This window comes from Narcine bancroftii, chromosome 1 (genome assembly GCF_036971445.1).
Source record: "Narcine bancroftii isolate sNarBan1 chromosome 1, sNarBan1.hap1, whole genome shotgun sequence".
Classification (NCBI taxonomy): domain Eukaryota; kingdom Metazoa; phylum Chordata; class Chondrichthyes; order Torpediniformes; family Narcinidae; genus Narcine; species Narcine bancroftii.
Genome location: NC_091469.1, coordinates 229,001,456 through 229,013,130, shown reverse-complemented (window position 1 = coordinate 229,013,130; position 11,675 = coordinate 229,001,456). Strand labels below are relative to the sequence as shown.

General features: G+C 44.2%; 1 long non-coding RNA gene across 1 annotated transcript; it reads left to right on the top strand.

The window, feature by feature from the left end:
• The first annotated feature begins 2,208 nt into the window (after nt 1–2,208).
• LOC138739986 (uncharacterized) lies at nt 2,209–11,405 on the top strand. Its single transcript, XR_011342627.1, has 3 exons — nt 2,209–3,484; nt 7,680–7,790; nt 10,301–11,405. It is a non-coding gene; the product is annotated as an uncharacterized lncRNA (long non-coding RNA).
• The last annotated feature ends 270 nt before the right edge of the window (nt 11,406–11,675 follow it).

Here is an 11,675-nt window from a genome sequence, read left to right as displayed (position 1 = left end):
GTGTATTCTAGGGTTTAGAGCTCTCATGTAAGTCAAGTGGGGTCTTGGCAGTAAAGCCAAGATGTGCGCTGTTAGCACTTTACCAGCATTGGTCCAGTCTGAAAGAAAAATATTAAGTATGACATTAAAAATTAGAATAGTCGGCAAATTTAAAATATTAAAAGGTCATAAAAGGAAAGATTGTCATTTTGTAAACCAGCCACAGTACATCAGCTAGTTACTAATGAATACAATAGAAGTAAAATACTACAAATACTGTAAATCTGAAATGAAAGCAGAAAATGCTGCAAAAACTCGACGCGCACTGGCGGAGAGGAGCGCCTTCGACGCGCACCGGCGGAGAGGAGCGCCTTCGACGCGCACCGGCGGAGAGGAGCGCCTTCGACGCGCACCGGCGGAGAGGAGCGCCTTCGACGCGCACCGGCGGAGAGGAGCGCCTTCGACGCGCACCGGCGGAGAGGAGCGCCTTCGACGCGCACTGGCGGAGAGGAGCGCCTTCGACGCGCACTGGCGGAGAGGAGCGCCTTCGACGCGCACTGGCGGAGAGGAGCGCCTTCGACGCGCACTGGCGGAGAGGAGCGCCTTCGACGCGCACTGGCGGAGAGGAGCGCCTTCGACGCGCACTGGCGGAGAGGAGCGCCTTCATCATTACTGAAAAGTCCAGGGCCTTGACCCAAAAAACGTGGTTAACTTCATTTCTAGTGAATAATTCTAAGAACTGGATCAATTCCAAACAATCTATTGCACCATTATCATTAAAATCTGACAGAAAAATGTCTTTAATATTCCTTTTGACTTTTAATAAGAAAGAGGCTCAAAGAGAATGCATGAATTGAAAGAAAACTGGCTATAATTTTGAGAAGTTTCCTCTTGTAAGTACAGGCAGTCCCCGGGTTAAAAATGCCCGAGTTGTGAAGAACTCATACTTATGTACCGAGAAGCTGACCAGAAGTAGTGTGCCGTGATCTTCTGGTTTCAGCGAGGTTATGCTGTAGGATATTCTCACGATACTGCTGTCACCCTGCAAGGATGGAGGGAGCGAGCAAGAGGGGGAGGGAGGTCTGTGGGGTCAGAGTTGTGTGCACTGCCATATCCCTCTGTGTGTGTGTGTGTGTGTGTGTGTGTGTGTGTGTGTGTGTGTGTGTGTGTGTGTGTGTGAAAATCATGATCTTATGACAATATGTAGTTAGTTTTATTATTATGTACTGCATTATGTTTAAGATGTTTTAGTGTATTGGGAAGTGTTTTATAGAGGTAATATATTGCAGACGATGCCGCTTTAGTTGCCCATTCAGAGCCAGCTCTTCAGCACTTGACGTCCTGCTTTGCGGAAACTGCCAAAATGTTTGGCCTGGAAGTCAGCCTGAAGAAAACTGAGGTCCTCCATCAGCCAGCTCCCCACCATGACTACCAGCCCCCCCACATCTCCATCGGGCACACAAAACTCAAAACGGTCAACCAGTTTACCTATCTCGGCTGCACCATTTCATCAGATGCAAGGATCGACAATGAGATAGACAACAGACTCGCCAAGGCAAATAGCGCCTTTGGAAGACTACACAAAAGAGTCTGGAAAAACAACCAACTGAAAAACCTCACAAAGATAAGCGTATACAGAGCCGTTGTCATACCCACACTCCTGTTCGGCTCCGAATCATGGGTCCTCTACCGGCACCACCTACGGCTCCTAGAACGCTTCCACCAGCGTTGTCTCCGCTCCATCCTCAACATCCATTGGAGCGCTTTCATCCCTAACGTCGAAGTACTCGAGATGGCAGAGGTCGACAGCATCGAGTCCACGCTGCTGAAGATCCAGCTGCGCTGGATGGGTCACGTTTCCAGAATGGAGGACCATCGCCTTCCCAAGATCGTTTTATATGGCGAGCTCTCCACTGGCCACTGTGACAGAGGTGCACCAAAGAAAAGGTACAAGGACTGCCTAAAGAAATCTCTTGGTGCCTGCCACATTGACCACCGCCAGTGGGCTGATAACGCCTCAAACCGTGCATCTTGGCGCCTCACAGTTTGGCGGGCAGCAACCTCCTTTGAAGAAGACCGCAGAGCCCACCTCACTGACAAAAGGCAAAGGAGGAAAAACCCAACACCCAACCCCAACCAACCAATTTTTCCCTGCAACCGTGTCTGCCTGTCCCGCATCGGACTTGTCAGCCACAAACGAGCCTGCAGCTGACGTGGACTTTTTACCCCCTCCATAAATCTTCGTCCGCGAAGCCAAGCCAAAGAATATATGTAATAAGATAAACATTTGACTAATTGACGCTAAATAAGGACCGCATGTACCTGTTCCAACTTACATACAAATCCGAATTAAAGACAGACCGAGGTAACGGAATTTGTTTTTAAACACGGGGACTGCCTGTAAAAGACATGATCAAAACTGGAAAAAGGGGAACATAGTGGCCAAGAGCAGGGTAAAGTCAGAATTACCAATTTTTTTTAAAAGAAGAGATTAGAGGATGCTTCAATCAAGGGAAATACTAACAAGAAATTGCAATTATTTTCGCTGCTGCACAACTGAAAATTGATTCAGAATTGACATCAGGAAATTTGACTGGACAGTTCCTTTCTCAGTATCTTCACCAATTCAATTTCTTGAATAAATGCCACTGCACAAAGGCAGGTAACATTTTCCACACATATCCTACCCTAATGTAATGCAATGTACAAGGTGTAAACCACAAGTTACAGCTCTCGAAAGAGTGCACAGTCCTTTGTACAAGGTAAATGCATTATATCTCTCTCTAATAATGTAAAGCAAACATTCAAAACAACTGTGCCAAAGTAAAACAGAGAAAAAGGGGGGCACATCTTTCATGTGTTTGGTACAATAGGCTGGGCTTTCAGATTTGATCTTAACCATTTGGGGTTCTCCCAGGACTTGTCGTTCCAGGTGCACAAGATTTGTAGTGCATCCTCTCATCTCCATTTCTATTCTGCCAAGCATGTTCACCAATCTTTTTGAGTTGACATTGTTTAAATATTGAAACTATTACTGTTTTGGCAAACATGCATTTTTCCAAAAATCTTATATTGCATGTTAACCACGTTACACGAACTTGCTGTCTAATATACATCAAGAAAACAGTATGTTCCAAGCTTTAAGACAAGGTAAAAGTGAACATTGGAAAATCTTTCATTGGTCTGACTCAAATTTCAAAACTGTAATCCAGGTGGGGAGAGCTCCCTGCAACCACTGTTATCAGAAAATTACTTCATGCATAATGTGCCCTAACTTGGTGTGAGCCAGATTAAGACAAATGTTGCATTTACATTATTCATAATCCAGTTCCAAATGAGCTAAAGTTTGATTTGACAAATTTTTCAGACAAGACCAGATGATTATTGTGCATTCAATATTTCAGAGATTTAACTCATCATAAACTAATCCACTTCAATCAACATTTGTTCAATGAAAGCCTTACCTTCAGTTCATTGTTGGACGGGAGCCTGCACACTGCTTCAGGTAAAATCAGCAATATGTTGGGGAACAAGTTCCTTAAATTTTTGGGAGATTTAAATAGAACAGCAATAGTTATTTATGTAAACAAAGATAACCATAAACTTAGATATTCTAAAAAAAAGACAAATGGTTTCATCTTCCTCCAAATGCATTGATTTGTAAATAAATATCCAGTTCAGAAAAATGATGGCTGGTCTTCAAAAGCAATTGAAACCTCAAAAAGGCCATTGTGGACAGAGGGCAGAAGGCAGAGGGCAGGTGTTCAAAACAGTTCCCTACTGTACATTTGGTCTTGCTGATGTAGAGGAGGGCACCAAGTACAGTTGGCCAGGTTGGAGGAGGTGCTGGTGATTCTCTGCCTCACCTGGAAGAACTGTTATACATGGTGGGGGGGGGGGGGGTTGAAATGGACAGAACCAGCACTAACAGCTTCAAAGTCATGAGAGCTAGACACAACAGGCTGGCAACTTGCCACTACAGCATAGTGACTCAGCAGCACCTCTAGGTCTGCTGAGAAGCCCTGGCCCACTCAACGTGAATGTAATGAGGTAGTACGTACTCCAAATGTCATGATGCCAGGTTACCTGTTGATTGTCTATATCTAGCCTGACAGCACGTCAATAAGTTACTCTTTTACTCTTCTCTGGCTGAAACCTGAGGTTTCATTATTCATCTTATTTCAACTTGATGGCATTTGTCCACAACTTGCATCTGCCACACTGTTATTATTTCCTGGATGGCGATGTGAGGAGTTGTAGGAACAAGCCAATGGAGCATAGGAAAGAGCCAGGGTTGAGTGGGAAGGGATGAGCGAACCACAGAGCTACAGGGAGAGTATCCTGTGGAAAAAAGAAAGAGGAGGAGAGTGGAAGAAGTAGCTGGTGGAGGGGTCACATTGGTCCCGACACATCCTTCCCAAAATTCAGGTCTGAGATGCCGAGAAATTTTACTACCCATAAAATTATTTGCACAAGGCGGCCAATGGAAACTCAGTCACAGAGCATTCAATATGATAACATAACAATTACAGCACGGAAACAGGCCATTAGGCCCTTCTAGTCTGCACCGAACCAAACACCCCTTTCTAGTCCCACCTCCCTGCACAATGCCCATAACCCTCCATCTTCTTCTCATCCATATACCTGTCCAACCTTTTCTTAAATAATACAACTGACTCCGCCGCCACTATTTCTCCCAGAAGCTCATTCCACACGGCTACCACTCTCTGAGTAAAGAAGTTCCCCCTCATGTTACCTCTAAACCTCTGCCCCTTAATTCTTAACTCATGTCCTCTTGTTTTAATCTTTCCTCCTCTTAACGGAAATAGTCTATCCACATCCACTCTGTCTATCCCTTTCATAATCTTAAATACTTCTATCAAATCCCCTCTCAACCTTCTACGCTCCAAAGAATAAAGACCTAATCTGTCCAATCTCTCCCTATACTCTAGATGCTTAAACCCAGGTAACATTCTGGTAAACCTTCTCTCTGCACTCTCTCCACTCTGTTTATATCCTTCCTATAATTAGGCGACCAGAACTGCACACAGAACACAGATATCATTTAGTTTTTAAATATTAAACAAATTGAAGAATATGGGGGTTCTTCCCAAATTGAAGAATATGGGGGTTAGTTGTATGAAGCAAAAGATCAGCTATTATTTTATTGAACGTTGGAGCACACACATAGGGGACTAAAAAAGGCCAACTCCTGTTCCCATTTCTAATTACTTAACCTGCACACTCATTTATGATGGTACTAGTGTTGATGGGATCTTCCACATTGTAGATTAAATCAGTTGAAGCATCTCATGAACATCGGTGAGAAAACCCATTCCATGACTTGAAGGTATACTTGAGATGAAGTCGATTGAAACTTTTGATCATTTTCCCATCATTAGAATGGCAGCTCAGGTCATCACTCAACCTTGCCCCCATCAAATCCATCCTGTTGTCTCAAAATACCAGCCAACCTATTAAAGGACCCATCCCACTGACTGCCACACTCTTCTCCCCCTTTCTGTTGGGCAGATGATACATGAGAGAAACTCAAAAGATATTTTCAGCCCCTTAAATGGATTTCTCACTGGTAAAAATATACACCCTTGCACAGGTTTAATGGAACCTTTTTTCCTCTACATCCTGCACTTTACCTCTGTAACACTCTTTAAATGACTGCAACACAACACTGCCCACTTTCTTTTAATATTGTACTATCTGCTGCACTTAAGTATGAGATGACTTGCCTGGATAGTACGCAAAATAAAGCTTTGACTGTATTTAATATATGTGACAATAAACAATTCAAGAAATCATCTGGCAATTTCTGTAATCTGCTTTTAAAAGTCCTCAGAAAATAAATCTGAAGTTCTAATTCCCACATTGAACTAGTGGGCTTACTTTTGCCACCCAACACTGTTTCAGGAACAGCAGACATTAAACATCGAGCAGGCTATATTGAAAACTGTCTAACACGTGTTAAATGCAATTTTCTTTCCATAAGTCAATACTTACTCTGACCAAACCCATTCTGTTTTTTCTCAGAGCCCAACAATCTTAATGATAGGTTCTCACATTTTCCCAACTGCTGATGTCAGGCTATCCGATCTGGAGTCTCCTGCTCTCCTTTTCCCCTCTTTCATAAATATTGGGATTACATTGGCTCCCCTTTGATCTATGGTGATTTTTCCAACAGTTGATTCATGGACCTTGCTAATTCAGTTTAGTCTAAGTGCAGAATTGCTGACCTTCAATTCTCGCAGTTTTGTTTTTCTATGCTGACCATTTGAGAAGCACATTCCATGAGCAGGACACAAAGAGGCTGCTCACATTTCTTGTTTCCCTGTTTCCACTGAGACTATTTAAGTTCAGCCATAAAAGGTTAATCATATCCAGCAGAAAGCTACATTGCCAATGAGAGTGCAGAGAATATTTCATCTGCTCTCATACTAGATTTGATTTGATTGAGAAAGTCAAGCAAGTCTTAAAAAAAAACAACAATGTTTTGGGATCCTAATGGACCACAGGCCATGGTTAAAAAGTCAATATATAATCAGAGCTTATATTTTTCAGTCTCTAAAAAATTCATTCATAAAATCTTACCAGGAAAAATTACATTTATTTTGTTCTAAATCAATAAAATCCATACTGCCAATAAATGTTAATCAAACAGAATCGATATTTTCTTTGATTTTAGTTTGAGAGTGTCCCATATCTCTTCCATATATAAAAAAAATAAGAATGGTCAGTGGTCCATTGAGTATTTTGGAAGTGGACAGTGCCGTAATAGTATGAGAAAGAGCAAAAGCAGCAATTGCATGAAAGGAAGTAAATGTTTTATTCAAAGAAGAAGTTGTGAAGCTTGAATTAGACTGTAATGTTATTACTATGTAATGGCCTGCACATGGAGTCATGGACCAGCCCGCAAAGTGGCCTACGAGCGCGCAAACCTGGGGGTGACAACGGCCGTTGTCCCAGATTACCTCCTGTAATGGAGGATTAAAACCATGTGCCCAGATGCTTTTTGCTTATGTGGAACTGTTGACACTGGGTCCACACTCAGGTCACCTTACTTTCAGAACTAGCAGATGTAATTAAACTCAGCCATGGGGATTTATCTGAAGATACACTTTGAAATGGAATTCCACTGTGAGGCCCAGGGAAAGCAGTTGTCAAATGCAACACTCTGAAATTGACAAATTGGTCACAACCTGTCTTGCTCGAGAAGTTTTAATAAGTCTTTGTATCTACAAGATAAACCAGGAAATCATAACATCCTGGTTCCATAATAATTAATCTTCTAAATTGTAGAATAGTATGTTCCGTTTTGATTTTGACTGACAAATGTTAGAAGGAGTAGGCGCATGATTAATTGTTTTTGGGGTATATAAATCTGTGGTCCTGCTGCTGAAGTTTAGACTCTCCGAGGGGTGGGAACATCCCTTGTCAAGAAGGAAAACAGCCAGAGTCTGAGCAATGTCCCGGTCAGGGGAGGTGGAGAAGCTGCTACCGGCACCCTGACAACCTACTACAAGTGTGCAGTCGTTGCCTCGCTTCGGCAGTTGGGACCAGTCCAAGCGTTGATAAGTATAGTTGGGAAGGGCTTGCATATTGTAGTGTGAAATCAGCTTTTGAATTAGTAATAAACATTTGTATGAACTGAACTGCTCTCAGTGTGTGTGTCTATTTTCTTTCGGTAGCTCAAACACTGTGACCAATCTAAAACGAACAAAATGAGAGGTATAAGTTTACCCAAGACAATTGGTGCAGCGAGCAGGGTTGGTCTCAAGATGTTTCGCCTAAAGAAAGAGGTGAGCCCTGAGCAGTTCTTGATTCCTGGATGGACTTCCAAAGACGATGGGTTTGGCATGTTGGCAAATACCCTGTCTTTGTTGGGACCACCCATTAGTTGGGATGAGAAGTTAGACCCATCAAGTGCACCTCTGGGAGAGCGGGTTGCCACTCTCCTTCGAGAAAGTAAATTTCCTGATAAAAAGGGGATGCTGACGGATGGTTTTTGGTTGCTGGCCACAGCCTTACGCCACTCCGTTCAGCATGAAGCAGAATCAGTTCAAAGAGAAGTAGAATCTCAGCGCAAGAGAAAGCAATTAGAGGAGGAGCTAGAAGCCGTGCGACAACGCTGTTCCATGATGAGCGAGATTGTTCGCACCAGTCAGGACAGAGCCAAAGAATTGGAAAATAAGCATGTCCGAATGATCTGCCGTAATATTAAACTCCGGCAGCAGCTCTATGCAGATAAGGAAAGGCATGGAGTAGAACCTGATTCATATTGTATTCGTGCCATGATAAGGAATGGTGATGATCCTGAGGTAATTGAGGATTGGGATGGGAATATCTGGAATTACAATGGTAATATCTGGAATTACAATGGTAATAATGCAGATTCTCCTCAGCATGTGTCTAACATACTACCCTCTCCACCTGCTGTTCACGCCCGCCCTATAAGGCAGCAGACTTCCCAAACAGACGGAAGGGGGGGATGATGTAAGGGTAGAGATTGAAGGGATAGATACCCCAGTCTCCCATGTGGACCCAATTCACCATTATATTGATGATGTGGCCTCCTGGAGCCTCTGGCAGAAACAAGAGGGTCGCCGAGTCCCACTGGGATTCTGGTCACGTACCATGCCCGAGGCTGCCACTCGTTATTCTGCTTTTGAACAACAGTTACTAGCTTGTTACTGGGCCCTGCTAGAGACAGAAAGAATGAAAGGTGATGCAGATGTTCAATTGCGACCTGCACTTCCAATAATGAATTGGGTCCTGGCTAATGACGCTAATCTAAAGATCGGGCGGGCTCAGCAGTCTTCTGTTGTTAAATGGAAGTGGTATATTCAGAGTCGTGCGAGGCCTGAAGGGGTGGGCCGCATACACGAACAGGTGGCTGATCTTCCGTCTTGTCATGAGGATGTTGAACCCGCCTTGCCCCCTCCTTTACCCCCTTCACCAGTTCATTGGGGTAAACCATATGATTCACTCACTCCAGCAGAACAAGAGGATGCCTGGTTTACTGATGGTAGCAGCCGGTGGGTGAAAGGAAAGCAAAAGTGGAAGGCGGTTGCTTACCATCCCAGGTCAGGAACTCACTTATCAGAAGAGGGGGATGGTGGCTCCAGTCAGTATGCTGAGTTGAAGGCAGTCACTTTACCACTAGATCCCCATGATTACCCTCTTCGCCTGTTTACTGATTCCTAGGCTGTGGCTAATGGACTTGTGGTATGGATGCCTGATTGGCAAAAGAACAACTGGATGATACATGACCGCCCAGTATGGGGCAAAAGAGTTGTGGCAGCTGTTGTGGGATGCTTCCCACCACCGTGAGATAACCGTTTATCATGTTGATGCCCATACCAATATGGTGACTAACATGGCACAACATAATGCAGTAGCAGATCAGCTTGCCACTATCAGCCGTGCTGATACCGTCCCCCTGGCTTGATGGGCACATGAACAGAGTGGTCATTTGGGGGAGAAGGGACCAGCTATGTGGGCCCGTACACATGCTTTACCCGTCCATCAGGATGATGTCCAGAATGCCAGCTTGTGAAGTTCCATACCGTTCCACTTGGTCCACATGGCCGAATAAAACGGGGTGCTCACTCAGCTGCGGTCTGGCAAATTGATTACATAGGCCCAATGCCAGACTGTATGGGTAAACATTATGTCCCAGTAATGGTTGACATCTTTTCAGGCCTGGTTTTTGCTTTTCCCACCAAGACGACTGACCAAGCTAGCACTATCCAAGGACTAAACCATTTAATTTCTCATTATGATGTACCAGAGGAGATTCAGTCTGATAATGGCTCACACTTCTCCGTGAAAGCAATCTGTGATTGGGCAAATGACAACGGTATTTTATGGGTTCACCATATTCCTTATTACCCGCAGGCTGCCGGGTTAGTTGAACGAATGAACGGCTTACTGAAGGAACAAATTTGTTTGTTAACACCACTGGGGACCCAGAAGGGGTGGTGCCATGTGCTGCAGCATGCATTCGACAATTTGAATCATCGCCCTTTAAAAGGAGGTACACCTTTCCACCGACTTCTTCACGCTCCTGAATTACAGCCTATTCCAGAGGAAAAACAGTCATTGCCCCCCATTCCCAAACTAGGGAATGTTGGACAAAAGGTATGGGTGGCACCACCAGGTAGTGGCCCTCCTGTAAAAGGGGAAATAGTGACGCCTGCCCAGGGTAACACTCGGTGGGTAGCTATTGAGGGTCAGGATGATTTAGTCTGTTTAAACACTGAACGCTTACGGTATCGTGAGTGACATGTGTCAGGCTTCTTTGTTCCAGGTTCTCCATTTTACACTCCTGGTGATCTGGCTTAACAGCTGCTTTGATGCCAGCAATTGGATTTGTAATGTCGAGGACGTTCCGAGGGAGTTCCCCGTGGGAAACACGGTCCGATGCATTACACCAAGGAAGTCCTCGGTCACCCGCCTCAAGTGCAGCTCATATAAATATGTTATTGTTCAGCATGTTTCAACATCTGTTCGTGAGCTCCAGTATCTGGGTATTGTGGCCAACAAGGATAATTTGAGCCTTGGTTGGAATCCTTTCTCATGGCTAACTGCTACATTTGGGGTAGTGGGCCATACTATCCTCCGTTGGTTGCTCGCGTCATTGCTCATCTTTGTAATTGTTTTGATTTCTCTTTTTTCACTCCCTCTGTACTCAAATACTGGTTAGGCCTCGCAAATGACAGATTGTGACCAAGGGGTGGAATGTAATGGAGGATTAAAACCATGTGCCCAGATGCTTTTTGCTTATGTGGAACTGTTGACACTGGGTCCACACTCAGGTCACCTTACTTTCAGAACTAGCAGATGTAATTAAACTCAGCCATGGGGATTTATCTGAAGATACACTTTGAAATGGAATTCCACTGTGAGGCCCAGGGAAAGCAGTTGTCAAATGCAACACTCTGAAATTGACAAATTGGTCACAACCCGTCTTGCTCAAGAAGTTTTAATAAGTCTTTGTATCTACGAGATAAACCAGGAAATCACAACATCCTGGTTCCATAATAATTAATCTTCTAAATTGTAGAATAGTATGTTCAGTTTTGATTTTGACTGACAAATGTTAGAAGGAGTAGGTGCATGATTAATTGTTTTTGGGGTATATAAATCTGTGGTCCTGCTGCTGAAGTTTAGACTCTCCGAGGGGTGGGAACATCCCTTATCAAGAAGGAAGCCAGAGTCCGAGCAACGTCCCGGTCAGGGGAGGTGGAGAAGCTGCTACTGGCGCCCTGACAACCTACTACAAGTGTGCAGTCGTTGCCTCGCTTTGGCAGTTGGGACCAGTCCAAGCGTTGATAAGTATAGTTGGGAAGGACTTGCATATTGTAGTGTGAAATCAGCTTTTGAATTTGTAATAAACATTTGTATAAACTGAACTGCTCTCGGTGTGTGTGTCTATTTTCTTTCGGTAGCTCAAACACTGTGACCAATCTAAAACGAACAAAATAAGAGGTATAAGTTTACCCAAGACACCTCCGCACAGCGGGAAGACGGGAAACGCCAGCCAGCCAACCTGAGGTCAGTGCTCCGATGACGCCAGTGCCAGGGGCCCATATAAAGCAGAGCTGGCAGTGCACTAAATCAGTCTTCAACTTCATCTCCCCATATGCATGTCGTTTTTCCCTTTGCTTGCGTAGTGCGTACGC